We start from the raw sequence: 27,949 nt of genomic DNA on the forward strand, positions 1-27,949 counted from the left end.
TTAAAAATTTTTAATGTCCTTGACCATGACTCTAACACAACAAAACATAAACAATCATGTTATGAACCAACTCTCTACACCCTTCCCAAAATAAAACATATTTTAAAAGGACAAGGTTACATAATTTCAAAATCGAAAGTTACTTGAATTATGACTACACAAAGTTTAAATTCTAAATGAGCCCCACTACTGCTAAGACCCTGAATTTCAGGAAGGGTGGCCCACTGCTTATCAAGCAGGCCAACCTTCACTGCAGAACCATTACGGTTCAGTCTCACTGAGTTAGCAATGAGTGCTTTCATCATATCTACGTTATCACATAAGCGGTTCACCTTGGGATAAACAATGAGTCTTTCCAGGGGTACGTAAAACATATTTCCAAAACAGAAAGATTTGAGAGGCTTCTCTATGTTGGTTTTTTCAAGTTCTGTGAAGATTGGTCCAAAAAATGTGATGAACCCAGTGTCACTTAGTTTGTCAGATTCGTCATCCTGCAGTATTTTCAGACTTCGGACATATCTGTGTCTCAAGAATTGGACTTGTCAGGACACCTCATTCGTCAATGCAAGTTTGCTGACTTCTTTTTACTGTAAACTCGGGTATGAGAATGTACAAACAATTTTGTAAACATATTCACCATGCGACCTCGCTATGCATGATTCAGTTGCCTTTGCTCCAATTTTCCAGAAGACCCCTCTCTGGGTACAGTATCCAACGTTCCCAGCTCCCGCTGGAGGTTCCCCCACACCAGGAAACTCCACAGAGTAACTGTAGACATCTGCCACACCTACAGCCCAGGTCTGAAACTGCCTCCTGTTCCTCTCAAATTTGTGATCTGAATCTCTTAAGGTCACTGCTGGAAACGGGGTTGAATTCAGAGGTGGGTGCACTGAGGACGATCATGGCTGGAGACAAGGACCCAAATGCGATTTGGGGAAACCTGGCCAGATCTTTTGGATCCAAATGTTCTATCAATTCAATACATGTTATTAAGTCAAAACAAGTAAACAAGAGTCTATCTCCACAGCAGAGCCATGATACAAGATAATAGACATATTCAGATCTCAGGGACTTAATCCCCAAAGAATGGAGACAACCTACACCTTTGCGATCCTATTTTATCTTTACTGGTATCTACTCCAGCAAGCAGTTCAATGAAACTGTGACATTTAAGTGCCTGCACGAGTGGAGCACTACCACACCCCAAGTCTGCAATCTTCTTGGGTTTATGGTGATCCCCTAGATTTTTAACGAAGTTATAACACCGTCTGTATAATGGAGGGCTAACGTGAATCACGGTCTTGATGGGAGCTTGAAAACTACCCTCAACCATACTATTGCACTCTTTATTGTTCTGTTCCATTCTGTGTCTAAGTTTTGTTGAAACAAAAAATGCAGATGTATCCTTCAAGCTCTAGGAATCAGCAATGACTCTGCTTGGAGTAAGAAGCGCATCCAAACAGCAAAGCTGGGTGCCACTGGAGACGAGTCAGCAGAGTTATCTTTCTAAAAGTAGCCTCAAGAGTCACTCAGCGTCATTTCTGTCACCTTCTGCCCATTAGAGTTGAGTCATTAAAGCTGGCCCATATTGAAAAGGGAGGAAATTATAGTCCACTTTTTGATGGGAAGAGTGTCAAAGAACTTGAGGACATGATTTTAAACCATTGTAGGTACTACTTGGCTGCAGACAATGCCATGTCCACCAGGCCTGGTGGCCACATGCACTAATATTCAGTGTCCGCAGGCGATGGAGTACCTGGGTGGCCCAAATGCAGGTCTTTTTCATTGTAAAAACATTACTATAATAATGTTAAGAAAGCATTTTAGAAGAAAAGAAAATCACCCCTAATTGCTACTTGTTCTATCTGTGACCAAAAGTCATTTAGCCTCTCTGTGCCTCAGTTTTCTGATCTGTAAAATAGGCATAGTTATAGTGCCTACCACATAGTGCTATGGTGAGGATTGAATGAGGTAACTGTGTAAAGTGCTTAGATAAACACATGGCACATGGCAATTCCTAATAACATTGGAGTGTTTCATGAGCTGGCTGGAGGAGCATGTGAGCTTAAAAAATGAGATAATCCATGGAAAGAGCTTAGAGTCGTGCCTGCCTGGCACGTGAAAATAAATTAGTTACATGTTATTGTTATTATAGTAATAATAATAATAACAACAACAACCACTAGCTTTAGCCGCCTTGTGACCTCCAGAATGTGCAAACTCCTAGACTGTCATTCAAGGTTGTTTGCAAATACATTCCTGCCTATCTTTCTGTTTACCTCTAATGTTCCCCTCACACACCCCACGTACACCATCCCTGAACTTGCCTCAGACTCACAACTTTCCCCTATGCAGCCCCTTCTCTTAAGATGCCCTTTTCTACACCTCTTCCTGGTGAAATTTTACTCATCATGAACATTGGACTGTGAGTCAATTCCTCGCCAGGACAGAATAACTGGTAGTCAGATTAGCCCCATCACAAGAAGGAGAAGGGGAAGGGGAAGGGGAAGGGGAAGGTGAAGAAGAAGAAAGAGAAGGAGAAGAAGGAGAAGGAAGGAAGGAAGGAGAGAGAGTGGGGGGGGAGAAAGTGAACAAACATAGAAACATCTATTTTCACATAGAAGCACAGGTCAGTAATTCCTGAGAGAAGGGAAACAGATGAGGTAAGCTCTATGATTATCTCAGTTTTCTAATTGGAGACATGTTCCAGGCCATTGAAAAAAGAGAGAGAATCCAAGTGGGGCACAGCAGTCTCACTGAGCTAATGAGACAGAGATTGGAGCACCAGGAGGATGCTTCTGGAAGTTGCGGGCAGAGCTAGCTAGGCAGAGAAAGTGCCTGAAATCTGCATAGGGGTCCTCTTGAGTCTTAGAATGAACTACAAGGTGTATGGGTCTAGGATGAGACTTGGTGGGGCCAGGCAAAGACCAACTATCAAAGAAAAGATTACTACCAGGGAGCTATGAGTTTAACAACTACCAGAGCTCACACAGAGATGAGAGACTTTGAATTCCAACCAGTCGGAGTAGAGAGGCCTCATTGATCAACCTAACAAAGCTTAAAAATAAGCCTCAAAAGGAGCAACTTGATCTGCAAGAAAGCTAACTGCCCATCAAAGCAATATCTTGAATGCTCTTTAAAGAAGACAACAAAATACAAACACTTAGAAATGGAACATCAAAATGTCCAGCACCTAAACAAAAACTCCTAGACGTGCAGGAAAGCAGGAAAATGGAACCCATAATTAGAAGAAAGATAATTCAATAGAAACAGACCTAGAAGACAGAAATTATGGAATTAGAAGACAAATAGATTAAAATAGTTATTATAAAAATATTCAAGGATTTAAAAGAAAATATAATGAAGAGATAAATGGAAACCATATAAAAAGAAACAAACAGAACTTCTAAAGCTAAAAAATACAATCTATGAAATAAAAATTTTACAGGAAGGAATTAACAGCAACTAAGACACTGCAAAAAAAAGCATCTGTGAAGTTGAAGACAAGGCAACAGGAATCACAAGGGAAATTAGAAAATACTTTGAACTTAATGCAAAAATAAAAACATAATATATAAACACTTGTAGGATGCCACTAAAAAGGTGGTTGGAGGGAAATGTATAGCTTTAAATGCTTATATTAGACAAAATAAAAGTTTTAAACATTACTACAGAAAAGAGTTAACACAGTAAGCCTGAGACTGTTACCCTTAGAAGTCCTCGTTCCGAGGTTGTCCCTTGACTGGCATCTGGGAATACACATTTCAGAAGGATTGCCACAATTTCTTGATGAAAGTGGCATACTATACCTAAACTGTTTATGTAAATAATATGGTTTATGCTGACCACCACTTCCTGGTAGTCTGGAATGTTGGTATGTGCCCAGCAGAAGGTGCCTATGTGATGAGCTCCCAATGAAAACCTGGGCACTGAGTCTCTAATGAACTTCTCTGGTAGAGCACATTTCACTTGTGTTGTCACAACTCCTTGCTAGGGGAATTGAGTGCATCCTGTGTAGCTCCACTGTGAGCAGACTCTTGGAAGCTTGTGCCTGGTTTCCTTCACACTGCACATTATGTGCCTTTTCCCTTTGCAATTTTGCTTTGTACCTTTTATAGTAATAAATCTTAACAATGACTATGCCTATATGCTGAGTCCTGAAAGTCCCCCTAGAAAATCACTGAAGCTGACGGTGGTTTTGGAGACTCCCAACACACCATGGATTCACCTAAGGAAGTTTGAAAAAAGAAGACTAAATTAAAACCAAAGTAGTAGAAGGAAGAAAATACTAAAGAGCAAAAATTAGTGCATGAGAAAATGAATATACACTAAAGAAACTCAGTGACACCAATAGCTGTGCTTTTGAAAAAAATCAATAAAAATCAATAAACCTTTAGCTAAATTGACCAAGGGATAAAACATAAATTATCAATATCAGGAATCAACATATGTTCATCACAGATCTTACAGAGGTTGAAAAAATAATAAAAGAATATTATGAACAATGATGAGATAATAACTTTGGCAACTTAAATAAAATAATCAAATTTCTTGAAAATCACGAATTACCAAAATTGACACAAGAAGAAACAGAAAACAAATAGCTTAATATCTATGAGGTCTGACAATTAAGTTCGTGAACTCATTGCAATAACGTTGCTAACCTTTTTTGATATCAGAGGGATTATTCGTTATGAATTTGTACCAATTGGATAAACAGTTAACCAAGTTTACTATTTGGAAGTGCTGAAAAGGCTTCATGAAAAAGTTAGGCAATGTGAACTTTTCCCCAACAATTCATGTCTCTTGCATCATGACAATGCACTAGCTCACATGGCACTGTCTGTGAGGGAGGTTTTAGCCAGTAAACAAAATAATTGTATTGGAACACCCTCCCTACTCACCTTATCTGGCCCCAATGACTTATTTCTTTTCCCAAAGATAAAGGAAATATTGAAAGGAAGACATTTTTATGACATTCAGGACATTAAGGGTAACATGAGAGCAGCTCTGATGGCCATTCCAGAAAAAGAGTTCCAAAATTGCTTTGAAGGGTGGACTAGGCACTGGTGTCGGCGCATAGCTTCCCAAGGGGAGTGCTTTGAAGGTAACCATAGTGATATTCTGCAATGAGGTCTGTAGCACCTTTTCTAGGATGAGTTCTCGAACTTAATTGTCCAAACTCTTGTTACAGAAATTCACGAAATCTTCCCATCAAGGCAACCCCAGGCCCATAGAACTGCATAGAGAATTGTACCAAACATTTACATATGAAACAATACCAATCAATCACAAACTCTTTTAAAATATAGAGGAGACTAGAACACTTCCCAACTTTTTCATAAGGTCAGCATTGCCCTAGTACTAACATCAGACAAAAATATTACAAGAAAACTACAAGCCAATGAAAACTTAGAGCAGATTTTTAAAAATCAGAAGTTGACATGTTGATTTTAAAAATTATTTGAAAATGAAAAGCACCTATAATACCCAAAACAAATTTGAAAAAGAATAAATTTGGAGGACCTACATTGTTTGATCTCAAGACTTACTGTACAGCTATAGTATCAATAGAATATAGTATTGAGACAAAAAATATGGGTCAATGGAACATAATAAAGTCTCAAAATAGGCCCACACACCCGTGATCAAATGATTTTTTTTTTTTTACAAAGGTGAGAAGTTTATTCAGTGGACAAAGAATTATATCTGTAAGAAAATGTGTTAAAACAAATGGATATCAGACTTCCAGTTTCCAACCTGGCATGTAAGGAGCTTGGAAATCACTGCTCCCATCCTCATAACAAGATAAAAAGCTAAACAAACTGAATATCAACAACTCTTCTTAGATCCATCAGAGAATTGAGGTCATGGGGCAAACCACTGCCTCTACAATTGGAGAGACAGGCAGGCAGATAAGGCATATACAGAGAAACACAACTTACTGGAGCAGAAACACATGAACAGAAACCTCTTGCAGGAACCAGTACAACGTTCCTTTTATCTAGTACATCAAGTCTGGCTTTCAATGAAAAAGAAAAAATGTTACAAGGCATAAAAACAGGGGGAAAAAACAGTTTGAAGAGACAGAGCAAGCATTAGAACCAGACTCAAATATGGCAGGAATATTGGAATTATCAGACCAGAAATTTAAAACAACTGTGATTAAATATACGAAGGGCTGTAATGGAAAAAGTAAGCCATATGCAAGAACAAATGAGTAAGACAATCGGAGAGATGGAAATTCTAAAAAAAAAGAATTAAAAGGAAATGCTGGAAATCGAAAGTACTATGATGGAAATAAAAAATGTCTCTGGTGTGTTCATTAACAGACTAGAAAGAGCTGAGGAAGGAATCTCCAGTCTTGGGGATATCTCAGTAGAAACTTCCAAAACTGAAAAGGAAAGACAAAAACACTTAAAAAAAAAAAAAGAATATCCAAGAACTACAGGACAACTATAGAAAGTATAATATACATGTAATGGGAATACCAAAATAAGAACAAAAATAGAAAGGAACAGAAGAAATATTTGAAGCAATGATTGAAAATTACCAAAAATTAGTATTAGACACCAAACCACATATTCCAGGAAGCTCAGAGAACACCAAGTACGATAAAGGCCAAAAAGCTACACCTAGGTATATTATATTTAAAGGGCAAAATATCAGAGATTAAAAGTCTTGAAAGAAGAGGAGATCCAAGATGGTGGAGTAGATAAATGCTGTGCTTGCCTCATCTTGTGAACACATCAAAATTACAACTAAATTATAGAACAATCAATCTGGAAACCCATCTGAAGTTGAGCTGAACAGAAGTTTTATAACTAAGGATATCAAGAAGCCACGTGGAGACTGGTAGGAAGGGCAAAGACGCGAAACCACCTGGTCCCACACCCACCTGTGACAGCTGAAAATCGGGAGTTGTTTCGGCCACAGAGGTCCCCCACAAAGGAGCAAAGAACCCCAAACCCCCCACACCGGGCTCTGCAGCCCAGAGTACTGGTGCTGGAAAGAGGAGCCCCCACAACTTCTGACTGTGAAAAACACTGGGGATTCCAACTGTCCAGATGGGACAAAGGGCTTTGGGAAACCCAGACATCCTCTTAAAGAGACCACGCAGACACTCACCCTGGGTTCCGGCAGAAGGACGGTGATTCTGGGGGCATTGGAAACATATGGGGAGAGACTGAGTTGTGTAACTTCGGGTCGAGGACTAGAGGGACAGTCCCCATTTTCCTTGTGTGGGCCCCTTCTCCCAGGCAGCAGGCAGGCGGACGCCATTTTTCCTGTGTTTAGCCCACCCCCACTGGCCAAATCTGAATTTGATTGGCCTACTGAGTTCTTATGCTCCATCCTGCTGACTCACTAACTAACACCCTGCTTCACCCAACTTTCATAATGAACTGTATGGGAGCCGGCAGGTGGCAGCAGGCCTCAGAGTGTCCTGGCTTTTTTCAGAACTACCCCAAACCCAGTACTGGTGGCAGCTGGCCTCAGTTCTCAGCGTGGCCTCTCCCACGTGCCTCTAGGTACAGCACAGGCAGTAACCAGCTGTGGATCACTCTGTAACTCCTACCAGGTAGTCCCCAGTCAGTCACAGGCAGTGGATGACCTGAGCCTGCACCAGAGCCGAGCCCCTCCCAAGAGACCCCAGAACCAACATACTTGGAGGTTGACTCAGGCCACAACAGAGCACTGCCCAATTAGTCCCACAAGTGGCACATCCAAAGGGTAGTCTTACCAGGCACCAGAGCACACTGGGGTGGTAAGGCCACCAGCAAAACAGTCCATAAAATGTGGACGTGGCCAAACCCCACAGCCAATCAGCCTTGAGGGTCAATACCACCTACTGATATGCCAGCAGCAAGCAATGCTTAACTATAACAGGAGGGTACACACAACCCACACAAGAAACACTCCTGGAGCACATGGCTCAGGTGACCAAGGAGGCTGTGCCACTGGGGCCCACAGGACACCTACTACTTAAGGCCACCCGGCCAAGACTGGGAGACACAGCAGCCCTATGGAACACATAGAAACAAATACAGAGAGGCAGCCAAAATGAGGAAACAAAGAAATATGTCCCAAAAGAAAGAATAGGAGAAAACTCCAGAAAAAGAACTAAACAAAATAGAGGCAAGCAATCTACCAGAGACAGAATTCAAAACAATGGTTATAGGGATGCTCAAGGAACTTAGTGAGAACTTCAACAGAGAGACAGCAGGCCTAACAAAGGACATAGAAAGGTAAAAAAAAGAACCATTAAAAGTGAAGACTACAATAACTGAGATGAAGAATGCACTAGAAGGAATCACCAGCAGACTAGATGAAGTAAAGGATCGAATCAGCAATTTGGAAGACAGGTAGCAAAAAACACTGAATCACAACAGCAAGAAGAAAAAAGAATCCAAAATTATGAGGATAGTTTAAGAGACCTTTGGGACAACATCCAGCGTAACAACATTCACATCATAGGGGTACCAGAAGGAGAAGAGACAAAGCAACGAATTGAGAATCTATTTGAAGAAATAATGACTGAAAAATTTCCTAACCTGGGGAAGGAAACAGACATGCAAGCCCAGGAAGCCCAGAGAGTCCCCAAAACAAATGAATCCAAACAAGCCCACACCAAGGCACATCATAATTAAAATGGCAAAGGTTAAAGACAAAGAGAATCCTAAAAGCAGCAAGAGAAAAGCAGTTAATTACCCACAAGGGAGCTCCCACAAGACTGTCAGCTGATTTTCAACAGAAGCTTTGCAAGCCAGAAGGGATTGACATGACAATAGTTTAGTGGTTGCCAGAGGATAACGGGGGCGGGGGGTGGGGGGTGGGAGATGAGGGTAAGGGGGATTGAATATATGGTGATGGAAGGAGAACTGACTCTGGGTGATGAACACACAATGGGATTTATAGATGATGTAATACAGAATTGTACACCTGAAATCTATGTAATTTTACTAACAATTGTCACCCCAATAAATTTAATAAAATAAAAATTAAAATTAAAAAAAAGACATATTCAAAGTGATTAAAAAGAAGGACTTACAACCAAGATCACTCTACCCAGAAGGCTACCATTTAAGATTGAAGGACAGATAAAGAGCTTCCCAGACAAGAAAAAGCTAAAGGAGTTCCTCACCATCAAACCAGTATTACAAGAAATGTTTGAGGGACTTTTTTAAGGTGGAAAAAAAAAAAAGATAAAAAATACGCATAATAAAATGGTAATAACTACATACCTATTAAAAACTATTGTCAATGTAATGGGATAAATGCTCCAATCAAAAATATATGGTGGCTGAATGGATCAGAAAATAAGACCTTTACATATGCTGCCTACAACTGACTCACTTCAGATTGAAAGACACACACAGACTGAAAGTAAAGGGATGGAAAAAGTTATTTCATGAAATGGAAATTATAAAAAAAATCTGGAGTAGCAATACTTATACCAGACAAAATAGACTTTAAAACAAAGGCTATCACAAGAGACAAAGACCCAGTAATCCCACTTCCTGGTGGCTTAATTCCCACTTATCCAAAACACTACTTCAAGGGGATGTGAGCATCCATATGTTCATTGCAGCATTGTTTACAACAGCCAAGATGTGGAGGCAGCCTGGGTGTCTGTCGATAGAAGAATGGATAAAGAGGAGGTGGTACATATATACAATGGACTATTGCTTAGCCATGGAAGGGAATGGGTTCATGCCATCTTCAGTGACATGGATGGACCTGGAGGGTATTGTGCTGAGTGGAGTATGTCAGACAGTGAAAGACAGATGCAATGTGATTTCGCTTATGTGTGGAATCTAAAGAACAAAATAAACAAACAAAACAGAAACAGACTCATAGATACAGAGAACATTTGATGGTTGCCAGATGGGAGGGGTGTTGAGGGGGTGGCTGGAAAAGGGGAGGGGATTAAGAAGTACAAATTGTTTGTTACAAAGTAGATGTAGGGAATATAGGGTATAGCATAAGGAATATAGTCACTAATATGGTAAGAACTATGTATAGTGCCAGATGGGTACTAGACTAGTCAGGGGGATCACTTCTTAAATTATATAAATGTCTAACCATATGCTATAGACCGGAAATTGATATAAAATAACATTAAATGTCAAATGTAACTGAAAAATGGAAAAGTGTGTGGCGGGAGTGAGGTGTAGGAAAATAAATGGTTCAAATATCCAGGTATAAAACAAATAAGTCATGGGAATGTAATATACAGCATAGGGAATATAGTCAATCATATTGTGACAGTGTGGTATAGTGTCAGATGGTTGCTGGACTTACAATGGTGATCCCTTCTTTAGGTAAATAAATACTGAATAACTATTGCATATACCTGAAACTAATATAATATTGTATGCTAACTATATTTTTAATAAATTTTTCTTTAAAAGAAAAAGTCTTGAAAGAAACTGGGGTAAGAGTGGGGAACAACCCTTATACATAGAGGAGCAAGGATACAAATTACATCATACTTCTTAGAAACCATTCAAGTAAGAAGAGAGTCAAGTGAAATATTTAAACTTTTAAGAGAAAAATAAATCACCGACCTAGACTTCTGTATCCTGCCAAATTATCCTTCAAAAGCAAAGGAGAGATACTTTCTTAGACAAACAAAAATTAAGGGAATTTGTTGCCAGCAGGCCTGCCTTGCAAGAAATATTGAAAGAAGTTCTTCAGAGAGAAGAAAAATGACATAGGTCAGAAACTCAGATCTATATACAGAAAGGGAGATCATTAGAGAAGGAATAAGTAGAGGTAAAATAGAAACTTTCATTTTTCTTATTCTTAATTAATATAATAGATAATGATTTGTTCAATATAATAGCAACAATGTATTTGATGATTATAACTTGTGGATAGTTGAAATAAATGACAGAAATGATACAAGAGACAGGAGGGAAGAATTAAGAATACTTTGTTATTATAAAATACTTGCACTATCCATTAAATAGTGTAATACTATTTGAAAGTGGACTTGGATAAGCTATAAATGTATATTTCAAACTCTAGGACAACCACTACAATGGTTTTTAAAAGTATAACTGATATGCTAAGAAAGGAGAGAAATGAAATCATATGAAATATTTGATTAAAACCATAAAAGGTGGGAAAAGAATGGAAGACAAAAATAGGAACAAAGAAAACGGGAAACAATATAAAACAGTAATAATTATGGTAAGTAAAACAAATGGATATCATTATGGACCTAAACTCCACTTCACATCATTCATAAAATTAGACTCAATATGGACCATACTTCTAACATTAAAATCGGAAATTATAAAGTATCTAGAAAAAAGCTTAAGAGAAAATCTTTACAAACTTGTTGACAAGCAGAGACAAGTCATAAAAAGCATTAACCATGCAAACATAAACTGATCAATTGGACTTTGCTCCTCAAAAGATATCACTAAGAAAGTGAAAAAAGAAGCTACTAACTGTGGGAAAATACTTGCAAAACACACATTTGACAAAACCTATATCCAGATTTGAAGAGTTCATATAATTCAATAATAAGACAAACAACCCAGTAAAATTGGGTAAAAGATTCAAATATGCTTTACCAAAGAAGATACATGCTATAAACGATGCTCAACATCTTCCACCTCGTTAGTCATCATGCAAATGCAATTTAAAACAACAAAGAGATCCTATTAACTACTCACCAGAATGGCTAAAAGTAAAGTAAAAAACAAAAAACCTGACGATGTCAAATGCTGGCAAGGATATGGAACAAGTGGAATTCTCATACACTGCTAAAATGGTGCGATTTTGGAAAAGAGTGGCAGCCTCTTATAAGGTAAAACATGTACTTACCATAAAACCCAACATTCTACTTCTAAGCATTGACCCAAGAGAAAGGAAAACACGTTCATCCAGATTTACACGTGTGTCCATATCAGCTTCATTCCAAAAATCCTAAAACTGGAAACAACCCAGATGTATATCAACTGGTGAACAGAAAAACAAATGGCAGTACGCCCTTTCCCTGGAATAATACTCAGCAAGGAAAGGGGCCAAACTATCAGTACATGGTGCAGCATGGATGGATCTACACAAAAGAATATATATGCTTAATTCCATGTATAGGAAGTTGTAGAACACACACAACTAATCGAGAGCAACAGAAATCAAATCAGTGGTTCCCTGAGCGAGAGAAGGAAGAGGGATTAACTGGGAAAGGGCATGGAAAAAATGTCCAGAATCATAGAAACGTGCTATACCTTGGGAGTGCAGCAATATTTATACCACTGTCTACATCTGTCCAAATTCACTGAACTATACAGTTAAAACGTGTGTGCTTTGTAAATTATTCCTCACTAAAATTGACTTTTTTAAAAAAGGAATAATTGGAAGGAGAAAAGGAATGTAGTGTTGGGAGAAGGCAATGGTAGGGGCTGGAGGCTGCAGGGGACCCCCTGAAGTGTATAAGCACCTTTCCAGGCTGTTCTTGGGGATCCCAGGGGCTGCCTTTTCCTCCCGCCTGAGCAGAGACACCCCGTGGAGACGGCAAGGCTGGGGCTGCAGGATCTGAAGAACTGTTCCCTTTGTGGTTATTTTTATTTCAGTTCAATTTGGCAACTATTTATTGAGCACCAACTATATACCATCTTCTCTGTGCCAGGAGATTTACTCACATTAATCTCTTATAGACTTTGACGTCAGACTGCCTGGATCCCACGCCTGGCTCATGATGTTGACCGAGTTCTTCAACTTGCCTCAGTTTCCTCCCTGATAAAGTAGAGATAAAAATCGTGTCTCCTTGCAGGTTTGTTGTAGGGAGGCAATAAGGTGATTCTTGTACAGCGCTGGGGCGGAGGACACCACAAATGTTAGCAACTGTCGTCGTGTTTACAGCTTCAGAAGCCCTTCCACCTGCACGCTGGCATTCGTCCCACCCAGCTCCAGGACTCCCATCACACAACCTACAGTCTACCGTGTGTACACCTCGCTCTGGCTGTGGGGCCTGGAGATGGTTATTCAGCCCCTAGGTGCCTCCATTTCCCATAAGGTAGGCATCATATCGAGCCTCCCTCAAGGGGCAGGTGAGAATTAAATGAGCTAATAGAAGTAAAGAGCTCAGCTCAGTGCCTGACACATTTAAGTGCTTAAAAACGTTGAGTATTCTTACTCTTTCTATCACCGTTGCATTTTAGTACAGAAAACTGAAGCCTGGGATGCTGGGCCAGTTGGCCAAGGTCACACAGCAAGTCAGCCGTGTCTTCTGCCCCATGTGAGAGGATGTTCCTATTTCTCGCCCCCCAGAGCACACTGAGGCCTCCTCGTTCCCCACTCCCCAAATGCCAAGTTGCCTGAGGGATGCTCAGGGTACCAGGAGTCTCGGGGCTGCGCGCGCACGGTGGCCTACCTCAGCAGAGCTCGAACTCCTGCCTATAGGGGCCCCAGCAAAACCAAAATGGAGCAGATGCTGCCAAAGATCAGGATACTGGACTCTCCTGCCTACAGACAAGGGGTGTCACCCTATCCTTCCATGCTCAGACCAGGTGCCACCTCTTCCATGAAGCCATTTTGACTATACCCTTAGGTTTCCAGGCCAGGAAGGGCTGCAAAGACTAAAAGTAAAACATTTCATCCTCAGCTCAGATTCAAGTCTCAGCACCGTGATGAGGTTTCTCCTTTCCCCATGCCTGCCCTCCTGCTGGGATCATAATGACTGCAGGATGGGAAACTGAGTCCCAGAGAGGGCAAGTGACTGGCTAAGGCCACATAATCATGGACAGAACCCCGTCTTGATGCCGGATCTCTCCATACCAAACTTGACCCCACTCACCAAGTCTCAGGCAGCCAGTGGGCATCATTCTCCATGGGAGGAGAGCGGTAAAGTTTCCTCAGGTGTCTGGCCTCCTGCACTTCTCGAAGCTGTGGGTTTTCCCCAGGGAAACCCAACACAGGTGACAGAGGGTTGTTCATCTAGTAGAACGCCTGTGACACTCACAGAGAGACATGTCAGGAGAATTATTCACTTTACAAAACAGGCGCTTCCTTCACAGAAAGAGATGTCCCACGAGCTTCCCTCCCCTGTCCTGGATGAGGAAGAGGCTGGAAGTGGAGTAGGGAAAATGCAGACAAGCCCCCGATTTCTCACCCATCAAGTGAGAGGTTGGAGGGGTGGTCTCGAGGGCTGGGTGGTGTCCAGAGGCTTGAAAAAAGAGCATTAGGAAATCCAGTGGATAGGAGTCAGTGAGAAGTGGTTTTCGGGTGGGCCTGGGTTACTAACTTCTTAGGGACACTGGGGTTTCCAGGAAGAGGAGGATACTCCCTGTGTCACCCATGGCTGCTGAGGTGGGCTGGGGTCCAGAACCCCTTAAGACTCCCAGTGCCTCTTCCCACGGGTATGATAGCTGAAGCTGGGAGGAGGCCGAGAGCAGGGGCCCTGTCCTGGGTGGGATCCTGGTCCAGGAGGCTCTGGCCTCCGTGACTCCTGCTCCTGATGGGGGCAGGTGGGCGGGAACCTTATATTTCTGAAAAGTGAGTCAAAACCGCTTTCAACAGCCTCTGAGCCTCCACCTCTGCCCTGCAGTCCTGCTCCACTCTGCTGCCTGTGTGATCCTCCTGGAGCCTAACCTTGATCACGGTGTCCCCTTGCGCACTTAACTTCGGCAGCTCGCCATCACCTCAGGCGGTTTCCCCAGCCTGGGTGACAACTGAAACTTCCCGGGCCCTTGTTAGGCAGACAGAGGCTCCTGCCTGACAGCCTTCAGAGTACACCAGGCTCTCTCCAGGACTTCTCCAAGTTCCTCATTTGATAGCTGAGCCATCTAGTGCTCAGAGAGGCTAAGTGGCTTGCCGGAGGTCACACAGCAGTACTTGAAATTTAAATCCAGCTCTGGTAACTTGGATAGAGTCCTCGCCCTATGCACAAAGGGGCCAAGAGCCTATGACAGAAGCTTCAGGAAGCTGTGTCCCTTGGCTTGGGGGAGCCTGGTCCCTCGATAAATGAGAAAAATGGCAGGTAAGGGAGGAGAAGGTTGAATGGCAAACTCTGTAGGTGGCACCATGCTCTGGGCAGAGCCCAGACCGTGAATCCAGAGGCTTGGGTCCAGCTACCTTCTCTGAGCCTCAGTGCCTCCTGGGAGAAATGAATAATCAATCCTCTGACCCCACAGTTCCCATAGTGAGTGCTGTGGAGCCCAGCCTGGAGTTGGGAACACAGTAGGTATGCATCCACACCCCTTGCCTACCCAGGATCCTACCCAGGACAGGTCCCCTGCTCAGGGGTATGGGTGAAACTCCTGCCAGCCCCAAATCCACACAGCCCCCCACCCCCAGCTGCAGCCCACAGTGGGGCTGTGCAGACCCAGTAAACAACGCTTCACCCTCCTTGCCAAAAACGGAGCTTTTTGAAAGCAACAAAAGCCAACATCTCTGCATGCTGCCTGTGTTGGTGATGGGAAAAAGCTTCAGAGAGGAAAGGGGAACCGGGGTGGGGGCAGAGGCCAGGCAGATGCCACAGAAAGGAGGCGAGAAATGGGGATCTGATAAGGGAACTCTGCTGCCTTGGGCCCAGGACCAGCATGTTCTGGGGGTTGGGGGACGCCAGGGCCCCCTGCAGCTCCGTAGCCCCCTGCAACCCCTGAGCTGGGAGGGGAGGGGGGTCTGAGGTGGCTCTGAGGGTGGCACTCAGATCACAGAGCTTGGGGCTCAGTGAAGTTGATCACCTTGGGGCAGGTTGAATGTGGGCGCCAGCCAGGCCTCACTTTGATGATCCTGTCTCTGCCTCAGAGCCCTCCTTCCCCAACGGAGGTGCTGACTGCAGTGGTGGCGGCAGGACATGGTTCTGGCCTGGGACTGGCAGACTCAGGGTCCGGGGCTCACTGTGTGTCCCTGAGTGAGTGACTTGAGCTAGAATGACTGACTGTCCCAACCTGGTGCTCAAAGTCTGTCTCCCGAGAAGCTCTGCACTCCTGGGGAAACTGCTGCTCACCCTTCCCCCCTCAGGCTGGAGTTTCCTCTGATGAGACCCCAGAGGTCTTCCCCAGCTCCCTGCACAACCTTCTCCACGACTGATGGCGGGGTCTGTCCTCTCAAACAGACTTACAGCCTGACTGTAAAGATTGGACATGAGCTTGCCCCAGGAGTCCCGGTGGCCCCTGGGATAGGCGGGCAGAGTGGACAGGGATCAGGAACCATAGAGGGAGCAGATCGGAGGCGCGGTGTGGCAGCAGCCTCCTGGCGGAGTCTTATAGGCAGAGAAGAGCAGTGGAGGGCATTCCAGTGGGGCACTAGCTTAGACAAAGGCTGGGAGTCCTGACAGGGGAGTGAGCGATGCGCCCAGCTCTGTACTGAGCGTGCGGCCGGACGGTGGGGCCCCAACAGGCTCTCCAGGGCCCCACCGTTGAATCTAAATCTACTGCCTCCAAAGTCTGAATTCCCCCAGCTGCATCCACTGCCAAATGATTTGCATCAAAACAAACACATAATAAAGAAAAATACAACAAAGGTTTGTCTGGTTATTTTAAAAGTGAAGATGGGCTTTTCACAGAAATTGAAAGCCCCCAACAGGGCTCTAAGAATGGATGCCCATGCCCCCCACCCATGTTTCTCTGATTTCCTGTGCAGCCCACCCCAGCAGGGGCAGACTACCCTAGAGAGACCGGCTTGAGGCCAAGTGGAGAGGGCCTGCTCTGACATCCATGGGACCCACCCACACCCCAGGGCATAGGGCAGCTCTGCCTGGCACTGCTTACCTGCCAAACCTCACCCCTTCAAAGCAGCTCACCAACAGCTTCAGGGGTGGCAGGAGTTCAGCAGCCCATCCTAGTTTCTTGTGCCCACAGGACCTCACACATCCTAGCTAGGCTGCCCTGAATACGTCATGTATCCTCTCTGAACCTCAGTGCCCTCGTCTACTAAAGGAGGGCAATAAAACATGCCTTGGTGGGTCTGGAGCATATGGCAAGCTCAGGGGGATAAGGGTTTCCAGGAAGCCTAGCAATGCAATTCTGACCTTCCTCTGGAAATGGACGCCCTCACTGCAACCCCCACCAAGCAGGGTAGTGAGAGGCAGGGGAAGCTGTCAGTCCCACTCTTACCTGTTGGCCTGGAAGCTCGAGCCCAGTCCTGTCCAGAACCCTCTGCTGGGAGAAGAGGGGATGGGGGCAGAGGTACTAAAAGTAAATGCTATCACTGTCACTGTGGCCACCTCAGTGGAGGCCAGGGCTGGATCTGCCCTTCCTCTCTTCTCAAACATTTGCTGAGTACCTCCATGCACGGGTGTGTGCCGGATGACACCCCCGTACTTGCCTGTTTACTCTATATTCTCTATGACCCCATCCAGAAGGTCTCGGTGTTCCATTTCCTCAAGCAATAAACTGAAACGTGGAGAGGCAGTGATTTGCCGAGCACCCCACTGCATAAAGTGGAAACAGGCCTGACAATAGGTCTGGGCTCTTTCTACTGGTCCCAAAGGAAAGGGGTCTTTGGGAGCCACCAAGGTATCTGAGCAGGACAGTGGTATGATTAGGTAGGTCGTGGGAAGTTGGACCGAGGTCCCTGAGCCTGGGGACAGTAAGACCAGCAAGGAGGCAACAATAAAGGTTCAGGCAACAGGGGAAGCAGAGCGAGGAGGGTTTGGAGGGAGGTTAGGGGGCAGACCACCACACTCTCAGCCTCTGGTGACTCAGAGGTGGGAAGAAGAGGCACAGAAGAGGAGCAGGTTGGGGTGGGGAGGATGTCTAGAGTGTACTCACAGCATCCACACTCAGCACCAACCTCCACTCCTCCAGCAAGGTCATTATCCCACCTCCCCACGTGGGAGCAGCGGGGCTGTGGCCCCCCCAGTGCAACTGCCCACTGCACACCAGGCCCCTGCACCCACTGCCTCCCCTAGGCTGATTCCCCTTGCCAGATTGATGAACAACGTAATAAAGGGGGCAATCACATTATTCCTGAATGCATTTTAATAAAAATCAAATAAAAGCAATTATGTGAATTTTCAAGAGGATCACCTCTCCTCCTTTCCCTGAGGTAGGAAACGGAATGAATTCAGGAAATCATTAAAATCAGAAAGCTGAGCTGTGTGCCACTGCCGCGTTGGCAGCTGCCACACAAAGCAACAGGGAAACCCAGACCCAGCGGCATCACGATGCCTTTCTTTAGCTCTTTGAGTGGAAATTCCACCTATGGGTGACGAAGGGTAATTAAGGGCCAGGAGAGATGCTTTGAATGCGGGCTGCCTTTGCCCCTCCAGTAGGAACTTCCCAGGTTCAAAGGGACTTCAGACTCCCTGAGGGAGAGCTCTCCTTCCTGGCAGCCCAGGGCTTGTGGCAGGCAGGGACAGGGCACAGAGAAGGGCCTCAAGGGAACACTGCTTTTCCTTCTGTGGAGGACACACAGCTCTCAGCCCAGCTGGAGGCCAGGACGCTGGGTCCGGATGCAGAAAGATGGGATCCTACTGAGGGGCAATGCTCACCTGTTCCCCCTCCAGCATCTCCAAGAAAGGCACAGCCCTGTGACCTATGAAGCCTTTCCTATCTGAGCGGACATTCTAGCCCCCCGTGACCCTCAGATGGTGTGCTCTTTTGGGGCTGAGGATGCAGAAGCCAGAGGGAGCCAATGATACACCGAAGGTCACCCAGTTGTTGAGGCAGTAGCAGGACTGGAGCTCGGCTCTCCTGGGGCCCCGAGGCAGGCCCAAGTCTGCAGTCAAGGTGGTCTGGACACAGTGTGGCTTGGTCTTCCACAGGCACTTACAAGAACAAGCCCTGACCACGCCAATTGCCATCTCCTGGGCACTGGCCTGTGCCACCGTCTCCAAACACCGTGGTTAGTGTGTCCGTCCTCAGTACAGGTTCAGGACTGAGCTACAGAAAGGTAAAGCAACCTGCCACAGCCCCACGGCTAGAAGTGAGGAACCCTGGATTTCCCCAGGGCCAGCAGAGTCCAGACCCAGAGATTCTAATTGCCAAGCTACAATGCCACCCTCTTCACGGGAGAGAGGCCCATCAGGGCTTTTGGGTTGCGTTTTGGTGCTGAGGAAGGAAAGACCAAGATCTTTACTTCCCCTGGCTCCCATATTCGCACTGACTAACCCACATCATCCTCCAACCTGAAGGGTAGGCCAGTGGTGTTCCAGAAGACGCACCCAATCTCCCCTGAGACCATCTCCCTCAGTCGCCAGGGCCCTGGGTCTCAGATAGAGGCAAACAGGAAAGTTGGAAGCTAGAGGTCTCCTTTTAGGACTTCCTGAGTTAAAGGAACAAACTGGGGCTGGGAGGCAGAGGGTTAGTATTGGCTGTGTGACCTTAGGCTTCTCTCAACTCTCTGCACGGGCAAGCATGGGTGTGAACGTGTGTGTGTGTGTGTGTGTGAGAGAGAGAGAGAGAGAGAGAGAGAGAGAGAGAGAGAGAGAGAGAGAGAGAGAGATGGGGCAAGGGGTGACCAGTCCCCAGTTCATTTGCTGCTGTCCCACACTGTCCTGTCTGACTCAGCTCGCAGCTACCTTTCATCCCTGCTGCTGCTAACAGCTATGGCGCCCTCCTACAGGACACTCAGGGAAATGTCACCCATAAAGTGAGGTCTCCATCAGGGAAAAGGAGTGAAGGGGAGGATTCTGGGTAGCCCCTCCCAATGCCAGGCTTCGTTGCTGCCAGGCCCTGCACCATCTGGCACCCAGGACTGAGAACTGAGCCCTGGCCACAGGGCTTCTGGTCTCATCCTCCTGTCTCCACTGGGGCCCCTCTCTGGTCTCTGGACCTCAGGGGCTTCATAAAGGAAGTGGAAGCAGTGACACCCGGCTCTTAGGGCTAGTGCACGGCGGACAACAGGACAGGAGGACGGGTGGTATGTGAACCCTCTGGTCCCTCAGGGGGCAGCTTCCCACCACAGTGTTCTGGCCAAACCCTCGGGTTTTGTACATAGCAGCCACTCCATAAATGTGTTCTGTGTGGGGCTCAGAGAAAGACAGGCTTGTCCAGGAAAGGGAGTTGAAAGCCGAAAAAGGAAGTGCCCCTGCATGCTCTGCAGGGCCTGTAGTCTTGGCACCACATGGATGCATGTGCATGTGTAAGCATGTGTGTAACGTGTGTACTCCTGTGACCACACCCACCTGCTGGCAAAGCCATTGACTTACACGCGTCTTGCAAGCACACATCAACACAGCAGATCTGTAAGCAGCAGCCCCAAGCCTGAGGCAGTCTCTCCCAGCCTGGCCCCCAGCCCCCATCTAGACAGGCCTTGGAGCAAACTGGCTAGGACCCTGGAGGTGTTGGCCCACGGATTTCCACAGGGATATCACATCTGCTATCAACTTCACCCAGATTCTATCCTGGTCACTCTCGAAGCATCTGCCCAGGTCTAACTCCCAGCTGTGCCTAGGATCTAGGGATAAAGGCTGCTCTTGGTACCTTCTACAACATCTGCCCTGGGATGAGGGCTGACCGAGGGATGCCCAAGGACTCTGCCCCCTAGAGAAGGGCACATCCAACTCTGCTGGAAGGGGGCCCAAGGAAAGCCTCCCCAAAAATGAAAGCCTGGAGCCGGACCTAGGAGAAGGAGCTGGATTTCCTGAGCAGACAAGATGGGAAGGGCATTCTAGGTGGAGGGAACAGCTGGTGCAAAGACATGCAAGGCCTTGTTCAGGGACTGCCCGGCTGCCAGCGTACCCGCCCTGCTGCTGCTGGCTGCATCAAGAAGTATCCTTTTCCGAGCACTGTCTAGAGTGAGAGGGCAAAACAGGGCAACACGCTGCAAAGAAACCCTGGCGCAGAAGGCAGTCCCCGGAGGGCAGGGCACATGGGAGTGCAAGTTCCCTTCAAAGCTCCCCCTCAAAGCTCCCCCTGGCGTGTAGCTATAATTCACTGTCACAAAAGTGCAGTTAGCCCAGGGATCCCACATGTGAGCTAAAACCTTTTGTGAAAGAGACGAAAAGAGTAATGAATGGACTTTGGGTAGCGGTTTCTTCTGGGAAACAAGGAGCCAGGAGGGGCGGTATGTCCCCGGTATCCGTAATACTCTGCTTCTGAAGGACAGTGGTCATGAATGTTCATTTTAATGTCTCATAGCTTACAAATAGCCCTTTATATGTATGAAACTCAATGTAATAAAAGTTTTAATGGTGTTTATACCCAAGTTTACAGGGCTGTCCCGACACTGGGTTGGCGGAGATGCCTCCATATAGTTAGTTACCTGAGCTTGGCACCCTCACAGGCGCTCTGTACCCGTGCTCTGGGGTGGTGTACGGGCTTGGACTCTTGTCCCAGCTCCAGTGGGTCCACAGAAGATTCCAGTGATTTCCAGAACAAGGCCGGGTGTAGCTAGGAAGGTAGGGATGAATGCCCAGCCAACTTTCTGTATTGGCTTGCTTTCTCTGGGTCTGCATCCCCTCTGTACAGTGAGGGGCTCTGGTCAGCTGGTGTCCTGGGTGTGACCACTTAGCAGCACAGTTACACGGAACCGTTTCCGTACCTGAAAGTAGGACCATAACAGAGCTGCTGTGAGGACGGAATAATATGATGCCCTTTAAGACACAGTTCCTGGCATGCAGTCACTACTTCATAAATAATGGTTAAAAAAAAATAATCACTGGAACAAAGACCTTCAGTGGAAACAGGGCAAGACTGGAGGATGGAAGATTGTGCACCAGGTGTACCGACCAGGCACTGGCCCCAAAGCCTCTGGAGTCCTTTTACCCCCGGGCTTCACTCTGCTTCTGGGAGCCCTGGGGACCCCTTGGAGAGAAGAGAGAATGAAAAAGCCCTGGCAAAGGATAGCGTGTTGCAAAGGCCAGGGTCAGTAACCAGGGCTCTAATCCCCAAGACCCCTCCCGAGGGAAGAAACCCCGATCTGCTGTGTGGGGGGATGTGCCCTGCCTCACCAGGGCCAGCTCTAATCTCAGGAGCAGACCCAGTGCCTGCTCCAGCTCAAAGGTAGGGGCCTGGGTTAGGGGAGCATGGATCAAAGGCAGAGGGAATTAGCATCACAGAGAGCCTGGATGACGAGAGGCCAGGATTAATTCACTCTCCTCTTCCTGCTGTTCCTTCCGCAGCCTGGGGAGTTGGGGGAAGGGTAACCTTCCACCCCCAAGCCCCTACCACACCCCTGAGGCCTAGTACCTACAGAAGAAGGCAGAGCAGGGGCAATGATTTGGGTGGGACCTGCCATGAGATGTGGATGCAGTGTGCACACATTCTGGAGCCTTTGGCTTGAACGGAAAAGAATGAAGATGCCTGGGCCAGAGGGATGTCTGCAGAGGCCGGAGCCTGGATGTGGGGCAAGGGGCATGCAATGTGAGTCCACAGATGCCGTGCTGTGTCATTCTAAGGGACATGGCAGCTTCTCTCTCTTTCTCTCTCTCTCTCTCTCTCTCTCTCTCTCTCTCTCTCTCTCTCTCTCTCTCTCTGTGGGTGTAGGGGGGAGATCTACAAAAGGGAGGGATGGGGGCACTTGTATCTTTCAGTCTGGATGTGGGCGATGTGGGTGCCTGGGTGTGTGTGAACCTGTGAGGCCCATCTATGCATATGGCAGCATGGAAACAGTGCCTGCACACGTGTATGTGTGTCTGTGAATCTATTATTGTCAGCCAAGTGCGTGAGTCTGGGTGACTCTGGTGTCAAGAAGTGTGCAGACATTTGGGTATGTGTGTGGATAGAGGAGCTGCCTGAGAAATGTGAAATAGGGAAAAGCATGAGGGGGCTCAGATTGTAATATTTACCACAGGGAAACTGCTAGAAGGTCCAGATGACCATTTCGCAGGTTCTGCTTCCAGGCTCCATGGTCTTCACCTTTCCCACCGTGGGATTAGCTGGCTTAACAATTTTGTGCCTCAGTTTCCTCATTTTAAACAAGGGTCATCACAGTGTGGTTGTGAGGATTAAATTAGTTAATATAAGGAAGCACTTAAAACAACCCTTGGCACACAATGAATGCTCTCACAGGACTGATGAATACAATTAGTGCTACCTGGAGGGGGCATGGTAGGACTGAACTGGCCTGGCTGGAGCAACGGGGTCAGCTCAGCCTGCCAGGAGCTGTCCTTGCAGAAACCTGGGAGAAAGATTGCTTTTAAGCCAGCAGAGCTGGGCAGTCTTTGGCAGTGCCGGGAAAATGGAGCATGTGGTGTTGGGAGAATCCCAAGGCACAACCAGAGCCAACTTGGCAGGCTTGGCGCTCACTGGCCTGCACATGGATCTCCCACCCCCCTTCTTCCAGCGTCTCATTACCCCCAAGTATCTCCCACCCACTTCCTAGCAGGAGTGTCAGGCACATTCTTCCACCAGCCCTGTTTCATCCAACTGCTGACACAGGCCACTCTTCATGCCCATTCTGCAGATGGGGAAACTGAGGCTCCAAGAGACATAGAGGAATGTGACCAAGAGGCAGACCTGGATTCAGGCACCCAGGAATCTGGAGTCTCAGAGTAGCTTATAGAGAAGCAAAATGCCAATCTGGCCCCCAGGACAGCCCAATTGGCTCTTGGCCCTTCAGGGTCCCACCGGATGTCAAAGCCCCTGAAACACTTCCCTTAGGGATCCCAGCTAACAATCCCCTCCATGTATTCACTGTCTCTGCTCTACCCACTCAGCCACCCACCCACCTCTATACTTTTGCTCCTGTTCTCTCTGCCTTGTCCATCCCAGTCCAAATCTTCATCTGTCAAGGCCCATTGCAAATGCCACATCTTCCATGAAGCCTTCTCTGATTGCTTTGCCCATTAGTGGTCTCAGTCGCCCTGGACCTAGAGACATTCTTCTCTTCAGCACTAACCACGTTACCTTTGGGAAGTCCTAGAGGGCAGACCAGGAGCTCCTCTGTTCAGCCCCACTCCCACCCCCACCTCACAGTCCTGGGTAAGGATGTCCACAGGCTGCAGTGCAGCCCGGGCGCTCACACACCCATATGCTCAACAAGCCCCTCCAAGCCCCTGCATCACAGCCATATAACTTACCATTTAACAGCTCAGGCTCTGGAGTAGATTTTCCTGGATTCAAATCTCAACTCTCCCACTCACTGGCTGTGTGACCTTGGGCTTGTTATCTAACCTCTCTTTGTCTCAGATTGCTCATCTATTAATGGGAAGAATAATAGTTCCATTGCTACAAGGTTGTTGTCAAAATGTAATAAGTTAATATATGTAAGTTCTCAGACCAATACCCTGCACACAGTAATTGCTCTATGAGTGTTTGCCATTGTTACTATTTATACGGTTATTGTCATAACCAGGAGAATACAAAAAGGCACTGGATACAATCTCTGTCCCCCAGTGGATGGGAGTCCAGACAGGAACAGGAAAGGGATTTCCATTTGTAATCCCATTTAATGGTCAAACCACCTTGGAAGTAGTTATCACCAGCCCCACTTTACAGATAAGGAAACTGAGGCTCCAAAAGGTGGTGTGAGTTCCCTGTGGTGTGGGTGTGAGCCCATAGCTCTAACTGACAGGGCTGGATTCAGGGCCTGGTTGTGTGGCTCCAAAGTCCAAGCTCTTTCAACAAGCCCGTGCAGCCTCTCAGTCTGGCAGCAAGATAAGCCTTGTACACAAATAGCTGTGATCCAAGGTAGAAAGTGATAAGTGCCAAACAGGGACCGATAAAGGTTCTGGGAGGGCGGGGGGCCTGTCCGCCTCCAGGGGGGGGGGGGTGGAGGTCAGGGCAGGCTTCTGAGAGTGGGTAACATCTGAGCGTAGCTTCAAAGGTGGCCAGGCCGAGAGGGGAAACTGTCCAGTTGGAGGGGCCAGTGTAACAACATGGGTCACTGTCCACAGTAACTAGCACAGTGCCTAATGTGTAGTACAAGCCCTAGAAACAGGTATGTGTGGGAGGGAGGGAAGGAGGGAGAGGAGAAGGGAGGGAGAAAGAAGGGCAGAGAGAGAGGGTGGATATACCCTCACTTGGCCCAGGAACTTCCCCTCTCACAGAGAGACAGGGCTAATTCCTCCAATTCTCTAAAGGGCATCATGGGGCCAAGGGTCCTGCTTATCCTATGACACCCCAGAGAAGTAGCTCAGGACTTCCAGGCTGGAGGCGCTGACAATCAGGTGTTTTGCTCAATATCAGGAAGAACTTCCCAACAAGTAAATCCAGGCAGGGCTTCTGGGGGGGGGGGGGGGGCAGCGATGTGTGGAGCTGGCTCAGACTGGCTTACCAGATCTGATTGGTAAATTTTCAGGACTCTGTGAACTGGCTGATATTAAGACGGCAGCTTGAAATTGACTGTAGTGGGAATATTTACACCATGGAAATCAGCAAATGCTACAAATTAGGTATTCCCCACTTTGGAGAGCCAGATATCAAACATTTACAGCACACCACTGGGCAGTGTCTGCTCTATGAGGGAACAAGCGCCCATTCCCAGAAGGATGCAAGCAGACACACTCACCTCCTGGGAAGAATGAAGCTGAGGGGTTCTTCCTTAGTGAGGGGCTCCGATTAGATGACCTCAGGAGCCCCTTTCTGGCTCTGAGAGCCTATGAAATGTCAGGTTTAAGAAAAAAATTAACCAGGGTAATCATTCATGCCAGGAAATCATTAACCACTTGACTCAGAGGCTGGGAGTAGGGCAGGGACTGGAGAAAACGTGTGAGAACTACATGTTTGCAAATTTCACAGGTGGAAAACCTCGTTCAACGTCACCCGTGTGAGGGGCAACACTGGGACTAGACACTGTGTCTGCACCCTCCCAGCCAGGGCTCCTTCTGGTGCATTTGAGCTGGGCTAGTGCAGACAGGGAGATTTTCCTGCGCAGTTCGGTGTCTGTCTCCTCCACCAGAATACATGCTCTGTGGCAGCATGGACTATATCTGTTTTGTTCACTGTTGGACCCGCAGTGCCTAGTTTCGTGCCTGGCACATGGCAGGTATTCAATAAATATTTGTTGAATGACCCAATGTGTCTGGGATCCTGACTGTTGGCAGCATTTGGAAAGCTGGAACTGCTATCCGCTGAGATCGTAACCACTCAGGTCCCCACTCCTGCTTAGAGACATGGAATCAAGAGACCAGAGTTCAAATACCAACTCTGCCCTTTCCTGAATGACCTTGGCCAAACCATTGGGACCCTCAGTTTATTCCTCTGCAAAGTGGGTTGTGCAATCTCTGCCTGCTTCTTGAGGCTGCTGTGGCACTCAGGTGAAACATAAAGGGCTTTTTATAAACTCTAAAGTGCTGTACCCCTAGGAGAAAGCGGGGAGCTTGGAAAGCTGGCTTTGATGGAAGGGCCAAACCAAGGGTTCTAGCGGACACGTGATGGTGGCCGCCAGGCTGCTGCTCTCTTAGGGCTGCTGCATGGGGTAACCTGGGCCTGACTAGCTTGTGATGAGGGGAAGAGCAAATGTTCTAATGCAGGCAGGACAGGGCAGATGAAATGAAGCTAGCCAGGGAGAGTTTGGGGAACCCTGTTCTTCCTAAGACCAAGTCTCTTGGAGCAGAGGGAGCAGGTGAACCAGTGACTTTAAAAGCCATTTTTATGTCTCTGCAGAACGGTTTATTGTCCCTCTCCAACCCCCAGGCTTTCACCACTACAACATACCTTAATGGGTAAGCTTGGACTGGCACCTGCCAAGTCAGATGGGGGTGGGATGAAAATTCCTGGTATGTTCTGAAATCAAACCAATATTCCAAATGATTCCATGGGGGCAGGATTTCTGCCACTCTCCCAGACAAGCATCCAAAGGCCCGTCCTGGGAGGATGAGGGGACAGGCTGGCAGGAAGGGAGGCCCAACTCACCACAGGCTGTGGTCAATGAGGAAGGAAAGCAGGGTGTGGCAGTGCCCCTACAGCCGTCCCAAGTGGCATCTGAGTTTTGCAAAGAGGGTGAAGGCAGCAGGAGGCTCAGCACCGGGGCCAGGGAGGCAGGTGCAGAGGGTGCCCATGGAGGGGCCACAATGACAGCCCGGGCCCCCAGTGGGAAGCAAAATAGAAAAGCCCTGTGTCAGCAGCCAGGCCCCTGGGCAGCCGGGCTCTCGGCTCCATTCTGTTCCGCGCGACTCTAGTTGGCACCAGCTGCAGTTAGGAACAATGCCTGGATTTCTTTCTTTCTTCTTTTTAAAAAAAATTTAATAGAGGGGAGAGAAGGACCAGAGCCACTCATTGAAGAGCTCAGCATCGCGGAGGCGTCTGGGCCCATGTGTCCTTGAAAAAGAGCACAGACGCAGGAGCCCCACAGCTGACTGCAAGGTGCAAGGCGCATCACACTAACTGCCTGCGTCCCAACCTCTCTGCTACCTCATACTTGCTGTGTGACCTCAGGCAAGTACATGCCTCACTCTGGTCTGTTTCCGTATAGCCCCCACCAAGTTTGTGGTCCACAGCCCACTCAATGCCAAACCCTCTCCTCCCCCAAAGATGCCCCCCACCTGGCATTTAGTGTGGGCAGCCGGTGAGCTCCTGGAAGACTGGGTCTGGTTCATCCTCGTGTGACCCCTGCACCTCCCAATGCACTTGACCATTTATCAGTGATCAGGCACCATGCTGGGTGGTGGGATAGAGCACTGAGACAGCCTATGCCTGCTGTCGGGGTGGGGGTATGGGAGTGTGGGGGGCATATCAAAATAAACTCCTGGACTAGTGAGGTGTCACACTGGGTAAATAAAACTCCCTCTGCCTCATTTCCCTCCTATGTAAAATGGAGGCGTTTCTACTACTATTAATTAGCTCATGTGAAGATTAAAGGAGTTCCTGTGTAGGAGCTACACCTGGCACATAGTAAGAGCTTGATAAGTAATTACTATGATGATAATGATGCCAGGGGCAGGGACAGCAGCCTATGGGGGTTGAGACCAGGTAGACAGCACATCTGCCAGAGTTATCAGGATAGGCTTCCAAGCAGGTGGCTGTAGAGGTGGCTTTGAGGCTGGGAGGGGTATGTACCAGGAGGCAGGAAGAGCATGAGGAAGTAAGAGCATAGATACTATATTTGTATGTCTGTGTTTGTGTGTGTGTGTATGTGGATATATATATATATATATATATAT

At 47.0% G+C, this 27,949-nt stretch overlaps 1 pseudogene across 1 annotated transcript; it reads right to left on the minus strand.

Annotated features, from left to right (window-relative positions):
- On the minus strand, positions 1 to 27,910 carry LOC141572946 (small RNA 2'-O-methyltransferase pseudogene; annotated as a pseudogene). Its single transcript, XR_016018929.1, has 5 exons — positions 23,927 to 27,910; positions 13,814 to 21,447; positions 12,660 to 12,753; positions 11,839 to 11,946; positions 1 to 4,228 (listed from the first exon to the last, which is right to left on the minus strand). The product of XR_016018929.1 is annotated as a small RNA 2'-O-methyltransferase pseudogene (transcript).
- Between the last annotated feature and the right edge of the window lie 39 nt (positions 27,911 to 27,949).

The sequence above is a fragment of the Rhinolophus sinicus genome, chromosome 15 (genome assembly GCF_057876585.1).
Source record: "Rhinolophus sinicus isolate RSI-liver-muscle chromosome 15, RSI-T2T, whole genome shotgun sequence".
Classification (NCBI taxonomy): domain Eukaryota; kingdom Metazoa; phylum Chordata; class Mammalia; order Chiroptera; family Rhinolophidae; genus Rhinolophus; species Rhinolophus sinicus.